The following is a 17,757-nucleotide window of genomic DNA, read 5'->3' on the forward strand; positions in this document are numbered from 1 at the left end:
TGTCAAACTACGGGGACTCCTGTATAGGTTAATTAGTTTCTTGAACTGTCAAGAATGACAAGTATGAAGTGTGGACTTTCTTATCGTTTCCATTATTACAATAGGATATTGTAGCTCTTGTTTTAAAGCAAGATTCGACTTCACATCATTGTGAGCATTCACATTAATTTAATAGCCAACGCAACGGTTCGGTTGGTTAAATACAGGGTGTTCCTTAATGGCATGCTAATATTTAAGGAGGTGATTCTTGGACCTATTCTAAGAAAACACTTTATATGAATATGTGTCCTAAACATCTTAACTTTCTAGATAGAGGGTGGTAAAATTTTCAATTTTTTTTTCAAAATATCTCTGATGGTATATTCGATACACGTTTTCCGTGCGTCAAAATGCTTATTTTGATATACAAAAAAAATTGTTTCATTTTCTTCCAGTCGATGCAGAAATGATTTTCGATTTGACCCTGAAATAAACTGACTTTAATTTTTTAAGCAAAAACTATGCGTTGGACAAAAAAAAATTAAGAGACTAAAAATGTTTAGAAATAAATGGAGATTTTGAAAATATTTTTTATTTTAAGAGAAGTCAGTGGTGTACCACTTTTTTCTCCAAAAATATTCAATGTAAAACTCGTATGAACGGCACTGGTTGAAATAAATAAAATTCTTTGTACGCCAAAAAAGATATTTTGATGCATTGAAGACGTGTATCAAGTTTCATAAAGACATCTGTAATAAAATGAGAGTTATTATGGAAAAAATATATTCTAGAAAAATTGAACACCCTGTATCTTAGATATTAAGATGTTTATGACATACATTCATATGAAGTTCATGCCCTAAAATATTAACATGTCATTAAGGAACACCCTGTGTAAACTCTCTAATTTTTGATATAAAAATAGAGAGGAGGAATTTTAATGCGGAATTATTTATTAATTTTGAAACGCATTTTAGTTTGTGTTTTTCTATAAGTTTTGATTGTTATAATATATTGTCATTTACAAAAGTCACATACTTAATTAAACATTTTTAGAGGCAAAACAATAAGTTTATTTGGATGTATTTTCTTATGAAAAACTTTGTAGCTGTCTTGGAGATGTCACTTGGTAGAATATCTATTTTCAAGTGCAAATTTACTGCATATTATCACCTTTGAGTAAATTATATTATTTAAGTGTTACAGTCTCTCTATTTTTAAAATATTTAGAGATTTTTTTGAATCTGTCTTTTTATTTTTTTTTTATTTAAAAATGTTGTTTTCGAAACAAAAAACTCTTACATTTATTAATCCACATTAAAAAAAATCATGTCATTTTACTCTCCAGTTAATTTAAAATATAAGGTAGGTATTTTTCGAATAAAAACCAGTCAAATTACTGAATTAACAATACTTTATTATTTACAAAAATAACAACAACATACCAAATAAAAATTCGGGATTGTTAAATGTCGAATCACTTTACAGTTTCTCTCACAACAATCTCTCTCTCATTTTTTACAGGATCACCGTCAATATTTACAGATTCGCCCCGTCGACGTAAGGAGCGTCAACACGGCAAGAAAAAAAAAGAATTAAGAATACTTGTTGCAATAAGAGGGTTCGAGATTGGGAAACAAACCGATCGATTTTGAATAATAATAAGTATAAACTGTTTACCATCATGATTCGTTCAAAATCTTTCGATTCGCTTCGAGAAAGAGCGTTTCTGCTTTTAAACACTACAGAGTGACTCAGGTTCGGATCATACTTTAGTAGCATATTGTATTGGTGAAATTGATATCAGAGATGATACCGTAATATTAAATAGTTTTATGAGAAAGGCTTTGAGGGTTTAGAATAGCTGAAATCGTTTCTGCTACAAAAATAGTTGAAATCTGTTTTTTTTTGCTACGAAATAGCTGAAATCGTTTTTTTTTAGTTACTTTCGTCTACTTGGAGTCAGTTATGTAAGAAATATTTGTTTATTTAGTATTTGGAAGCCTTTTTAAATAGTATGTCACAAAAATTTTTCTGCGGGAATGCATAATTTTCAGTTTTTCAACTTTACAATACCTAAAACCAGTTACAAACACGTTTCTGCTTTTCAATCTAGAAATTTTTCTAAACATTGACTCGCAAAAAACTTCTTGAGGAAGTGTACCATTTTCATTTATTGATAAAATATTGTAAAATATAGCAAGATTTGAAAAGTACTAGGCAATTGGAATTTGTAAACAGACAAGTTTTTGCTTACAGCGGGTTTTGATTGCTTTGTTTAGGGTTGTTTTGTTTTGGTTTGGTTTGTTGGTTCATTTTTGTTTATTTTCGTTTTTTCTCGGTACGGTACTGATGTCTAAATTACAGTATCTACTACGTTAAGTTCATACCTACACATGTGTTTAGAATGTAAGGTAGGAACACGTTTTCATGTAACTGATGTCAGTTATTCTAAAGTCAGAAAAAGAATAATGCATTTCCGCAGAGAAATTTTTATGATTTTGTGTTTGGGGAGGCTTCTATACACTGGATGATTTGTTGTTGTTTTTTAAAGTCATTTCAAGTAAAGAAAACTTCACCCGCATATTGTATTTGTGAAATTGATCACACTGATGATACTGTAAGATTAAATAGTTTGATAATGATAAAGACTTTGACTTGAGAGTTTAAAAACAATTTCAGTACCAACCATACTGTATTTTATTGCCTTGTTGGATGATTTACCTAAATATTTTGACGTAAATACAAATTAATCGGTTAACTGGGAAAGCCAACAAGTCCAAACAAATGATTTTAAGATAACAAACAAAAATAAATAAATGTGACATTTTGATTCCTACAATAGGTAATCAAAAAGAAATGTTTGGAAATGTTGGATTTTTAATCTAAAGTTATGCTTTTAATAGCATTTTTAAACCAAAATATCAATTTGAAACATATGTGGACTTGTCGCGTTTCTCAATTAAGTCATTCAAATATACAGGACAAGTCCTAAATAAGTGCAAATATTTTCAGGGCTGGTAGATCTCGATAAAAGAAACATATTTTAGCTTTACTGTTTTTCAAATAAGTCCAAAATAACCGAGATTTTTACTTTAAAAATTTCCAAAAAAGTTGATTTTTCGCTTAAATTTGGAGAACCAAACTGGAACCTTTCTGGGTTTTCTTTCTTGTAAATTAAATCTACTACCTATGTTGCCGTATTATCAAGATACTATGTTTTTTACTAATTTTTTTTTGCGAAAAATACCTCATAATCGTGTTTGGTTTGGTTTGGAAATATACTACCCCTAAAAATATTTGCACTTATTTAAGACTCACCCTGTATAAAAGTACAAATTTATTAATTCACCTTTTTTATTAACGGAAAATAATCCAACCTCTCAATAATGGTATTTTCATATTCTTAGCTATACAATATGCTTCTAACGTTTGATCCATACAATAGCGGACACCCTGTACAAGAAATAAGTCCGATCTCTCGACGGATGCGGGCAAGAAAAACAAAAACCGTTAAATGTTCATTGCTAAAATGAAATCGATATGCTGGGAAGACCGAACCAAAAATGCCAATCGGTGGAAATGCTTCTCGTTTATTGCACGTCCTGACTGAGCCCGGTATACCACGGTACAACTGAAAATAAAAAGAAAAACTGCTTTAATTTTGAACAAACAAAATAAAAAATATGATAAAAATAATACAATAATCAAACCAATTCATATATACCCGTAATATAATAATTTGATAAATGCGTATCAAATCAATGAACACTGTTTGTATAGTTTTATTTACATTTTTCACAGTTTAGAATACAAATTACACTCAGATGCAAAAAAATGCAACGGATAATTTTTCGTCAAGTTTTTTTTAAAGTGTTATATTTTTTTAGTTTCAGCCCTATTTTCATGATTTTTTTAACAAACTGTGTATAAATCTATCAACCTTAATTCATAAACTCAGTTTTTTCTGAACTTTCGTATTTGGCTTATTATACAGGGTTAATTGAAGGGTTGTTTTTACCCTAACTTTAAAACACCCTGTGCAATACTTTCGTGAGTAACATTCCTTAAGACATTATTTTTCGATCGGTACCATGTCTCCTGAGTATTTTGTTTTTTGATTAATATCAACACATGCCTTGGTTAATTTTGAATGAATTTACCACCAACAATTTGCAATTTTGTCAACTATCATTACTTTATGATGTTATTTTTTAATATCACAAGGTAGCTTTGGTGGCTATTGTCGTAATGTCATATCGACACTGATTAGAAAATGTAAAACTCTACTCACTATATATTAAAATTTAAAAAGCGTTAAAAAGTAACGATAGAGACTTAGACACAAAATTATTGCACAGGATGTTTTAAAGATGGGATAAAAACAACTCTGCGATTAACCCTGTATAATAAGTCAAATACTAAAATTTATAACTAACTAAATATATGAATAAACTTAATGTTGATATATTTATATACAGTTGGCTAAAAAAATCAAGGAAAGGTAAACTAAAAATAAAAAAATGTAACATTTTTAACTTGACCAAAAATTTTCCCTTAAGTTTTCCCGTTTTTTTGAGTATATATGACTGTTGAAAATAAGCAATATCACTTCTCAAGTTTTACCAAAAAAATGTTTGTTTTTATGTCAATACATATATAAAAAATTGAGATACGCTCATTCATAACCTCGAAATTACTGGAATAAATTAATGGTTCCAATTAGAGTAAAAGTTTGTTCCTATAATTTCAATGTAAGCAATCATTCAGAACGTTAAAATTAGTGGTAGACATTTTCAATTAGTAGAAAACGTTACAAACTTTTATCTTTTGCCACTAATTATACTTCAAAATTTGCAACTAATGACATTATGGACTTTCATTACCATCGGTCAAAGCAAATTGTGGTTAGAAATGAAAAATTTTATTGTTTTATAAGCTAATTATAATTAGCTTATAAAACAATAATAATTATTAATAGGCTTTCTCTATGGATACAACTAGCTACCGCAAGCTATTGCTAGGATATTCAATTAATTTTAATTGTATTTTGAAGAAATTGTAAATAACCGTAAACTAAAAAGTATAAAGTATAATTGAAACCACTAATTTATTCCACTAATTTGCAGGTTCTGTATGAAGCTAAAAACTAATTTGACATAAGTAGGTAAATGTAGGTAATAACGTAAGACTGGTTGTCAAGTCATTTCAATTTGATTCATAATTTATCTTGATGTTTTCAATTAGTAATTTTGAGAGTTAAAATGTATTTTTGTCGTAAAAATTTAAAAAACCATTACATTTTCGTATATTCATGCGAGTAGCTATAACTTTTTACTCATCCCATTGTTAGACTTAATTTATTAAAGTACTTTTATAATACGCCGTGCACTCGAAAGTGCTTTTAAATTTTCCAGAGTAAAAAGAAGCAAAATTAGCTGTCGTAATGCCAAGTTTAAAACATGACATTATTCAAAAGTAACGCAATAACTCTAAAAACAACGCCATTACCATTAAAACGCTTTACGTATACAAGGTGCATTCGAAAAATAGTGTTACCCTAATGAATTCGTGCTCGACAAAAAGGAAAAACTTTTAAAACGGTCGCGTACGCCAGTGTATGTAGGGGTCGCACAGTGGTCAGTTCATCGAAAAATCTAGTTATTAATAGGTCATAGTGTCGAGTTTTCTTTGTATTTAAGGAATATTCATATGTAAGTAAGATAGTCTTTCATGTAGTTCATTTCATAGCTGCATTTGAGAAATGTATACAGGGTGCTACAAATTCGGGGTACGAGCATTGGTATCTCGGTAACCGTTATAGATACGAACATGGTTGAAAGGCAAAGTTGCGCCTTGAGATATTCACCAAAATACCATCAAAATTTTTTAAAAATTTCAAGGATTGCTGAGTTATTTCGAAAAACGGATTTTTTTGAAAATCAATTATTATCTTTTCCCGTGGTTATTTTTTGGTACCTCAAAAAACTAATTGTACATTCTCATAGCCACTTTATCAGGGCTATCTGATAAAGTGTTGTTATGTTTTTTTAGAATTTCAAATTAGCTGATAATATAATTTGTGAGATAATTTTTTTTAAGTACGGACCTGCATTTTTTATTTCAGGTTTTGAAAGAATTCGGTTTCCTGACGTATCCACGGTCGTCTCCAGATTACCGAAATACACTCTGTTTTTTTTTTCAGGTAAGATTTCGACAGACGATGACAAAAGAAAAGCAGATGACGTCCCATACCAATCTATTTATTTTAATAAAAAAAGTTTCTAATATTTTTTAAGTTAACTATGGATGGGTTTAAATATAAATCCGTCATGCGTCGTATCTTATTGTTTTTAACCAGTTTTATTGATTACAGTTGAGGGTTGAAACCTTTGGTGTTAAACAGCAAAATAAAAACACTAAATCACCACAATACACCAAAACACTTTTACTTTTACACTGGACGCGCGTTTCGCTAACTATGTTAGCATCATCAGCAGATGATTATAAACTCAAAAGTTTATAATCATCTATCGATTATAAACTCAAAAGTTTATAATCATCTGCTGATGATGCTAACATAGTTTTGGTGTATTGTGGTGATTTAGTGTTTTTATTTTGCAGTTTTATTGGTTTATTTCAGAACTGACAGATCATATTTCAATTTTATTGGTTTGACGGAACGATGAACGACAAACGGACGCCGATGCGTATGAACTCGCCTTTAGATTTTTTAGGCTTGTCAAAGTCTTGCCAAATTACAGGTTATAATTTTGTGTCAACTTATGTCAAATATCTGCGTTTTGGAAGATGGTGCATTTTGATTCGTGTTATTTCGTGTGTTTTGTGTCTTTTGAAGTCAAGTGGAGGAAAAATCGAGGGAAAATTAACTGCAGACCCAGAAGAGCAGTTTATAGTTAATACTTGCTGCCCAGGCAGAAAGTCTTATACACCATTAAAGTTACCATCAATAAAGTTTGTATACCATCTCGTCGTAGATAAGTGCATCTCGTATATGGTACAAGGTTCGTACTAAACATATACCTAACTGGCCTAGCTGTAAAATATCGACATCACACGATATGTAAAAAATGGATTTTAGTACTGTAGAAAAATAATATCAAAAGGTACTGGTTTAAAAAAATTAAGATTAAAGCTAATTAATCAACCTTTAATATAATGTGTGATAACATTTGGTAAGTGTTAGTATTAATAAAATAGTTTGTTTTAAGTACGTTGTTTTATTTATTCCTGTGGAATATTACAAATTTGTATTTGTACATAAGTTATATTGATAAATATAATAATAAATGCGGGAAGTTTCTTGAAGCTTGAAAGTAAGAAATCGTTCTTTTTTATATTTTTTGGTACTTTGGTTTTGGTGTTTTATTCTTGTTTGTTTTGTATTAACACATACCGTTTTTTCATAAAATAAATCGATTACATTTTTTCAGTTTTATATAGTTTTTTTCACAATATTTTGAAGTAATCACTTATCAGTCAAATTTTAAATATATTAATTTTCTGCTATGCGTTCCAATTGTACCAACTTATTTCTTTGTAAAATAAAATAAACTACTTTGAAATTAAAATGAGATACACATCTATCACTGTCAAGGAGCTTATCGTTGGACAGACTATAACAAATAATATGCTCGATAAAAAAGGGTTTTTCGTTACTACTTATTTCGATTTTCCCTTCCTTTTATATTTTCGTTCATGTTCTACTGAACTCTCTGCATCTATCTTTAATATGCATATCTTATTGATGATATATATGATTTACGGTAAATTTCCCGTCTACGCAAAATATACATTTTGACCCATTTTACCAGCATCTAACCCCACTGTGCGTCGCGACGTCGAATTAGACGGCGCTCGCCGCCAACTTAATGCTTTTACGTCGGGAAAGGGAGAGAAAGCGCGTCACTTTTAAAAGCGCCTTTTAGTTTCGAAAATAGGACCGTTCGTCGGTTGCACTAATGCAAAGCGTAAGTACTGGGTCTAAGTGTTAAGGCGCGAGACCCCTCGCTAATCTAAAGTTTCTTCCGGATTATTTCGATGGGCTTTCTCGGTTAATTATCCAACTTTAACAATAAAAATAACGTTATATTTTTACGAGGACGCTAATAATCGCGCCTAAAAGTAACATTATGTATAGCTATCGCAAATGTTATGGCTACCACACAAAACAAATCTTAGTAAATAAATCCTAAATATAGGTTAAAGATAAAAACCCTTGCTAGTACGTTTCTGTCTCTCTTAGATATCACACCTATTCACAACTTCGCCTGTTCACAATATACTAAATATACCAATGTTGCAATACTAAAGACCAATTGTTGCTATATAAACATTGAAGCAACGCAATATTACTGTATCACACTGAAGCAACGCAATATTGCCTGTCCGAATGCAAGGTTTGCCTGTTTTATCAAGTCGGTCTTTCTGATATCGTAATTTTCCTTTTCCTTGTCTTAACGTAGTATTTCTTGTTCTTCAGTCTTCTCTCTTCTCATATTCTCCATAAAATCATCTAATAACTTGCTTACTTCCTATTACTCCATTTTCTTCGCTTGTTCTCTAGTCCCAAGCATACAAATTCTCAAATCCGGTCTAAAATCTTCAAAATCTACCTGATTTCTTCTTAAAATTTGGAAATCCTTCATTCAATCCCACTTCTGATACTAATTGTTACGGATTCCCAAATTCCAAGCACACGATAAACTCTTAACAATTTGATTTTTTAGCTATAAACACTATCTTAATTATATAAAATACACAAATCGCCTTCGCCAATTTGTCACAATTCGCTTATTACAGAACTCTATTAAAAAATTAACGGACTGTCAAGCATGGATAGCGCTTTATATACGGTACCAGACCAGGCCGTTTGTGAAATTTCCATTCTAAAACTCAGTCTTGTTCCTTTTGTTTCTCGATTTTCAACTAATGTCTAAGAGATGGCGCCCTACTCAATTCCGGAAATATTTCGTCACGCTTCTTGACAATATAAACCTGCAAAGTGGTTTTTTGCTCTTCCGACAGATGTCGCCATACCCTTGACAGTATATTTATGACTTATTTACTCTTAATTAATTATTTAATTGATATGATCCGTAACACTAATCCTGTATATCATGTCACGCCAAACAATCCCTATTATCAAATGTTACAAACGCGTTCTGAGACCTATAGATATAACCTAGACCTATAGATGTACACTCCTGTTTTGAACCATTTTTCGGATATAGTGTTTTTATCCAAAGTTTTGGTAAATAAGAAATAGAATGGCAACACCGCACAGTGCTTCAAATAAAAATAGTCAACAATATGCAGAATTTTATGCTGATAGTTTGATTATCTACAGAAAAATGGGGGTGCGATTTAAAAACTTGAAACTTTATCTTAACTTTCGTTTATGACACTTCTCTCATTATAAACCATACAGCATCTGTATAAAACTTTTTTTTCATAACTTCCACTACTACGACGATATTGGACTTCCCTGCACTAATGGGCCATCCTGTATAATATACACTACGATCGGCCTCCGATCGTAGTGTATATTATACAGGGTGGCCAGGTAGTGTAAAAATTGTATAGAAATCAATTAGTATTTCATCACATGGCGTGTTACATCTATAATGTGGTGTGTTGCTACAAAATAGTAATAATTTAAAATATTTTAGATATTATCTAAACTAAAATCAATTATTCCAAAAATGTATATTGTAGTAATGCGCTATAGATAGTCGTTGAGAAAATCAAACCTTTATTCTGGTTAGAGATTCCATAGAAAATGGAAGAGAGAAACAATTAAATCTGTGTGAGTGTTCAAACCTAATGAGGTAAAACAAAAGTTTTAAATCGTCTAGAGTTTATCCAATGAGCCAAAGAAGGTTGAGATGACAGACGACAAATGGCACTGTCAAAATATTTTATTTTATATTAAGTTTGTTTTGTGGCATGTGGTGGATTAAAAAATCTTAATTATTTTTTATTGGATTTAAAAGCCTCATATATTTTTCGTTCAGAGTTTGTTCGTTCGTTCTGTGATTTTTGTAAGTTACACAAATTTGATGCAAGCGTGATGCAAGCCATCTCCGACATCAGTCGTACTTAAATTTATACCACGAATGGTTGCGGTCTCAGCGCACTAAGTGCGATGAGGTAGGTATTGCTGTTATACAATATTGACATTCACATAACCATTACGTAATAATTTCTCTAAAACAGCCTCTATACTATGCGGAGAACTCTTCGAAAAGGTCGCATTTCGTCGGCCAACTTTGTGGCATTTCGATTTATTTCCAGTTGTCTTGACCTACTTCGGTTTGCCTCGACCTATTTTCTATTAGTAAAAGCGCCTGAAAACTAGTCGTAAGGAGGGCATGGGGAGATTTTTTTGGCGTTTCCTATTGCCTCGTTCAATTTTGTTTAGTTTTGAGCTTTTTCCAAAACGTGGCGGTATCTGTACCCGAGGCAAAGGAATTTTTTTCATAAATCTCAGTGAAATAAGTAAACCTAGATGATTCTAAAATAACTATTCTTACGATGGTATTATTTAGTTCATTACATGTCGTTTTATGTTCATATATATTCCACAAAATTAATATTTGAACACGCGTTTATAATATGTAGCGTAGATATTTAAGAACAAAACTTTCCCTCAATCTGCAGGAATATAATTACAATATATTTATTATTTAATTTTACTATAATGGAATTAGTATATAAAACAGTAATATGTTAAGTTTGTTTAGGCGGCCTTAATTGATTAATATTGATTGACCCGATGTCAGTTAAAGTATGGTCTAGGGACCCATAAAGCCTCTCTTATTATTTGACAAAACTGTAAAATATACTTATGTATAACTGTGGCACTAAGGCAGAACCCGATATGTCAACATTATTCCCTATATTGACGTTCTGCCTTAGTACCACAGATATAATAACACTGTTTTCCAATGTTAAAAGGACTCGAACGAAAAAAAGAAAAAATAAATATTATAAATTCTTTCGATTCAATTTGCTTTTAAACGAAAGCGAAATAAACGTAAACGGGCGTCCGCTTCCGGCGATTAGCGTCGCGATGCTTCGTCTAGCTCGGCAATTTCGTCGACGGCGTCCCCGAAAGACCCATAAAGCCCCCCGCCCTACCCATTTTCATATTTAAATTCGTCCAAAGTATTGTTTTATGTCGGCGCGAAGTATTAATTGCTCGCGAAACCAGCCAAATTACGTTAAAAGGCATATTGATGAGCCTCGGCGGCGCAGATTATAAACTTTGTTTCTCCTCTTCTCTCCCCCTAATGAAATTATCCTCTCGGAGAAAATTTACTTTTTCCATTAAAATTTCACTTCGTTTATATCCCTAAACTTAATATACACTTTTGACGTTATTAATATTGGACGGAGAGTAAAGAGAGAGACGAACAACTTCGGATTAATATTGAGTAACTGTTTAATCAAATACGTCGTTGTCTTTCCTGTTCGTCTGGATAAACTTACTCTAACTTATGTCATGGAATTTGTTTTTGTACTACTATTACTGTAGATTGTATGGGGGGTGGGGCTACCGCGACCTTATAGATTTATTGTGTTCCCCTTTCTTGAGTTATAACTCATCATACAGTCTCAAGGCTGTCAAAAAGATAGTATCTAAGACGGTTATAGAGAGTTCTCCATCTCCGATATCATTCGTACCAAAGTTTGTGTTACAAATGGTTGTCGTCTCGGGGCACTCAGTGTGATTAGGTACTAGTACTATACAATATTGACATTCACATAACCATTACGTAATAATTCCTCTAAGAAAAAAAAATGTAATGCTAATGCAAGATATAAGTATATCCTCTACACTACTAATATGGTTCCTCGTGAAATACTTCTGGAAGTTAGCAAAAGTCGAAATACGTGACCATACCACTCATAGTACCTAGGGAAAGAATCAATGGTTTGCTTATGTTGCATGTAAATACTGAATGAGAGCGGAGATTACCCGAGATAAGCCAAGGCGGAACAAGGAAATACGAGGTTGCCCTCTTGTTTTTAATATTATTTGCTTAAACTATTCGTTATTATTTACGTATCTTCACAAAAATGGTACATTGTAGAGAAAATGATACGGTCATACTAGCTGGCAACATTCTAGACCTGCAGAACATGATTGACTGCATCGATGAACGGTCATGCAGTTTTATTTCAGTCAGGATCAGTGGGAAGAAGGCAGAAAGTCTGGCTTAAGGAAGCGCTTTCTGCGTCGTTGGTTCGGAAGAATGTCTATTGAAATTTGCAGTTTCACGCACCATCATAGTCAGTTGATTCGCCAACCTCTGAAGGAAGGCGGCGACCTAAGAAGAAGAAGAAGAGAAAATGGTACAACCACATCTCAAAATCTCTATAGTTTTCATGAAAATGAACTGACATTTTAAAGAACTGGAACTGGAACTTAACTGGAAAATTCAAAAAACATAAAAAGATTTGAAAAGGAAATAAAACTAGTTAAACACTTGGCCAATAAAAGATTGGGTGAAGAACTCTAAACACAAACAGATGACAATAACTTATTTATCAAAAGTACTGTGAGAAAATGACAAACTTATTTGAAATAGAGTATGATTTATAGTTTAGTACAATGTCGTGAAACAAAAAAAAAGACAGATAAACAGGTTTCACAATTACGAAGTGTGGGGTAAATGCAACATTATAATAACTGTTTTTTTTTAATTGAGTAATTAGAATGTACCTTCCAGTATTGCAATTTCTTGTTTTACAACTTCCAAATCCTTGGCGTTAAAGGATGTTCTGAGATTTAACAAGACTTGCAATGTTAATCTTGACCATCTTGATCACATTTTTAGGAATACTCATATTTAATAGAGTTATTGGTCGTGATACCTAGCGCTTACTTCTAGTCCCATAAAAAGTGTCCAACTTTAGTATGGCAGACGTGCTACTTTTAACGAGATTAGGTTTCAATTTGATTCGATAGATTTGTTAATACATCGCATATTGGATGAGAGTTTCCCTGGTCACACGACCAACGGTGTTACATATTTAGTTTCCACTGAGTGTTATGTCAAAAACTCTATGAGACTCAGTGTTTACCTTTTCGATAAGTTATAAAATAACCGAGAGATACGAAGAGGGTCGAAAAATCAAATCAAATCAAATCAAATCAAATCTTTTTATTAGGCCCCAATATAAAAAATATATAAAATATAAACCATACTTTGGCTGACTAATAGCCTAATAGCCTAATAAGGAGTGCACCGCGATTACAAAACCGATTCACTGATTGCCAAAGGCATCAGTGTGGCACACTCCCTGTAAAAAATAACTAAACAGAATTTCATTTTTAATACAATAATATACCAACAACAAACAAACCCGTAAGAAAAACAGAGGACCACCGGCAAAGCAAAAAGAAACCCCGAGCGCACAGAACAAAGCGTCTGCAAGACAATTTAGCAATGTTAAAAAATATATAAATACAATTTCAACACATAAACAAATATTTTCCAAAATTGTAAAGCTGAGCAGTGAGCCAGTCAAAACCATATCAAATTAAAGGCCCGTTCACCATGCAAAAAATGCAACATTTTGAAATTCACCCTGTAGTTCTGCAAGCAAGGGAGCTAATACCAACCTGTGTGTAGTATTATAAGCTTTAGAAGAAGGTAGTATAGTGATGTGGAAACCGCATCTTTGTCTCTCTATTACTCATAAACGAGAAACAACACATAAAACATGAAAATGGGACACACTCTACTGTTCACAAAAGGAAAAGATTGTAATTAACACTTTTTCAACTGCCCTTAATTTCTCCTTTAAAGTGTGTCCATTTTCCTAATGAGTTAGGGAAGAATATTGTCAGATAACATCCAAACAATGACAGAAAATACATTAACTGTCAGATATTCTTACTCGCACCGTCAGGCATTCTCAAATTTTACATAAATAAATTCATAATTTATTTTGACGATGTTTGGACTTTGTCCTTGAGTTCACTTGTCCGGGTTTCTAAAAACCCTAAATATAAGCAAAATGTTCAGGCCGCTAATACCGGGTTAACAATGGAATTGAGCTACCGACGCGCGACGTCGATACGCGGCACTATCCCTCAACCGCCGAACCTCCAACGAAAATTAATAACAGCCTAATTGCCTTTTTATTTGCGAACGGCGTCCGTTCTTTAATTTTCCGTTTATACGGCAATAAGTTAAAGGCGGAATTCGCGCCGCATTCCCGTCTAATTGCACCGAAGCATCCGGCTGCCGCGAACCGCCGCCGACTGAGTAATTATTTTCTCTTACAACTTTAATCATTATTAAGTTATTTTAATTACACTCGAACTGAACTATTTATTTTGTTTGATTTCGGTGTCGGAAACCGCGTCTACGGCCGCTGACGGTTGCTAGTGCCTCTGCGCCGCTCCAGGACGAGCGACATGGCGAACTTGGAAAGATAGGAGACGTAATTTAGTCTTGTTGGGCTCTATTGCATCTCTTTAAGATGTATGTATATAGAGCACAAGCTTAAATAGGGTGTAATGGGTGCAGGAGAAAGAGGCACTTGTTATTAGGTGGCAGTAATTTTTGCAAAAATGAGTAAATGTAATAAGTAGTTACAATTTCATTCTTCTTGTAATGGTACCATCTTCAATAAAGGTTGGCAACTGTGCAGCTCGAACCAGTGCGTGTGATTGTAGATCTCGTTGTAGGCCAGTCCAATCTCTTATTTTCCTTAAGGCGCACTCTCACGACTGGTCTACTTGGCAAGTACGCCAATATTTGCGTACTTGGCAAGTATCCCCACCAGTCCCCACTTTGTAAACAACATCGGCAAGTGTGGTGCTCACACGACGTGTCCATTTCAACAAGTACGCAAGCACAAACATTGTTTAAATCCTTGGCAAGTAAACAGTATAGTCACATCGATGGATACCGGTCGTCCCGAAATTGTCGTTGCTAGTGATTCTTTTTAAGTTCTTTTACTGTACACTGGAATACGATATCTATGTTCTTTATGTTCGGCCATCCATATGAAGGGCTCATTTTCGTATAAATCCATAAATTCCAAAACAACATCATTTCAAGACTACACGGGAAACCCCAGTTTTGTCCATAATAGGAGCCGAGAAAAATGCAATTTAAAGAAATATGTTATTTTCGGTTGAATAATTAGAAAAATATATATTACTACCAATTCTGAATTATTAATATTGTAAATTATCGCCATATTCTCAAATACCGAAATAAAAATGTCAAAATGCAAAACAAAACAGGGGAAAACCAGGGATGTCCAATTATAGGTTGTATAAAACCTAAATCTAAACTATTATTTTTTGTTGTAGGGAGAAAATTAATATTTAAGTAAGTTTTTATTACAATACATAAATTTATAACATATAATAACTAATTGCAAGATGCATGCTTGTCGCCCATGCGTCAGTTCATCTCTGATTTTTGCCATTTACGCGTGGACTACTCTGGTTTTTCCTTTATACGGCAAAATAACCCAGTTGTAATATCTCAGGGACTAAGCGTATAATTGCTTTCTTTTTTCTCGAATGACGTTAACATTTGTCCATAAAGTTGTATTGTTCAACGTCGCTATCTCAATTTCTATGAAAATGTGACATATCTGGATTGTGTATCCCGTGTAGTCTTCATTGGTCCACTCCATTTATTGCTGTGAGAATGATTTAGATACCGCCAAAATTGAAGTTATTAATGTAAATTTGATATTACATAATCTATTATTGTTGTAACGTTTTAAATTATCCTCAATTAACTAGAAAAACGCTACGATCCGGAAATAAATCGGACATACGCTATAACAGTACAATTATTTGCGCAGTCGTTTTTTTGCGCCTCGGCAAGTGTAAACAAGGATGGCCAAGTACATTTGGCAAGTGTACGATTAATCGTTTGACTCGGGCGACAGAGAGTGGGGACGCGACGAGTGACCAATGTTCGGAAATAGTTAATTAAAACGTAATTTACCTGATTAACTACGTGTAGTTTTACTTCAAAAACTACGTATTTTCCTGTTCATTAACTACATGAAAACTACGTTAATAAACTATGTATTAATATTATGAATAATTTTCCTTTATATGAGGTGTAATAGAGATAATATGATGTAAATATTATATTTAAAGTCACATTTCTTTTGTTTTCTTAAATACATTATGTGTTTGTAAAGCTTCAACTTATATTATAACCTCACCTCAAACCTTTGATATTTGAAAGTTACATACATAGATTACATAAACTACATTAACTACATGTAATGTAGTTTATGTAGTTTTTAAAAGTAACATGTAGTTTTCCGAACCCTGCGAGTGGCCAAGGAAACCGTTCTCACGACATGGCAAGTATATTCCAATAACAAATGTTTGTCAAGTACACCAGTCGTAAGAATGCGCCTTTTTAGGTGTGCACAAGTTTTCATTTTGTTTAAACCCACAACGACAAAATTGTCAATACATATTGGGACTCTATAGAAAGCCCAAAGATAATCCCAGTTAAAAATCTTCAACATCCTCTAATATTTCCTTTTTTACAATACAACCTAAATGTTTCTCCCGTTTTCAATTTCGAAACCCACTTCCTGCGGCCTCAATGGCAAACAAAACGTCCGATCGCGCACCGAGCCTCGCTTAATTTCCCGCCGCAAATTTAATTAGTCCCGACGGTTTAGAAGATTCATAAAATAAAAATTTTAGGAGGGTTTAGCCCCTCCCCCCACCGTTCCTTTGATGTCCGCAAAGTAATTACATTTTCAATCAAAGGGAAAATGGCCGACGGACGCGCCACGTCCGCAGTCCTTTACGCAGGCAACCGATGCTTTAATTATACGAGATTAAATTTAATCCGAAATTAATTTAGTAAATTATATTACCTTAACCGGGCGGCCGGCGCGGGCGCTGCGCCCTCTCAAAGAATGTTTGTTTTGTCGGAAATTACGTTACGCGGTCAGATTCGATTTTTCCCTTTTCGCAAAGAAGCCCCGGGCTGTTTCTTTGCCGGGCCAGGTGGGTGTTTACACGCCGCCGAAACGCTCCGAGTTTAATTATCCTGCGTTAACTACGAAACTTTTAATAATTCCAGTCTAAAAGCGCCCTCGCATTTGAGCTTAGCACCAAAACCATTTGAACTTTGAACTACAATAAACTAGAAAATTATAGGTATATTTTAACAAATGAGTATTTAGATTAGATTATTCGAGGTAGCTATCGATTTGATTCAATGCGAACTTTTCAGATCTATTGTGGTCCTCTTCTGATCCTTAAGTTACATTCTCTAGTCCTATCTTTTACGAAAGGTCTTGCATCTTGAAGACTTCTCCATATAGGTCGCTGTCAATGGCTTATCATTGCATATTACAGAGAATCGCACATTTGCCAGGTGGTCACATTGACATAAAATGTGTTATTAATTGCAATCGGGGTATGTGTTTTCAAGGTCGCCGGTTCGAATCCGGCCTCAGACAGGGATATTAAATGTGTGTGTGAGTCTATATTTGTCCGATTTAGAATTTAAGTTTAGATTTTAAGTAAATTGAAACGCTATATAATAATTTGGAAAACGCTCATATAATTAATATAATTAAGCTGGCTGAATGCCGTAATAGGCAAGTGGCCATAAATAGAAAAAAAAGGAGGAGGTGAAACACCGCGACATTATAGATCTATTGTGTCCCCCTTTCTTGAGTTATAACTCATCATAGAGTCTCAGAGCTTTGACAAAAGCCAGTATCTGAGAC

The 17,757-nt window shown here is 33.2% G+C and overlaps 1 protein-coding gene across 2 annotated transcripts in view; it reads right to left on the reverse strand.

Annotated features, from left to right (window-relative positions):
• Positions 1–1,375: 1,375 nt before the first annotated feature.
• LOC115891525 (LIM domain only protein 3) overlaps positions 1,376–17,757 on the reverse strand; it is a 147,285-nt gene continuing 130,903 nt past the window's right edge. For both annotated transcript variants that reach the window (XM_030912009.1, XM_030912010.1), the window contains exon 6: positions 1,376–3,613. The gene's annotated coding sequence lies outside the window, so the exon portion shown is untranslated. The remainder of the gene's footprint in view (positions 3,614–17,757) is intronic.

Source organism: Sitophilus oryzae, unplaced genomic scaffold (assembly GCF_002938485.1).
Source record: "Sitophilus oryzae breed Bouriz unplaced genomic scaffold, Soryzae_2.0 scaffold_1184_pilon_pilon, whole genome shotgun sequence".
Classification (NCBI taxonomy): domain Eukaryota; kingdom Metazoa; phylum Arthropoda; class Insecta; order Coleoptera; family Curculionidae; genus Sitophilus; species Sitophilus oryzae.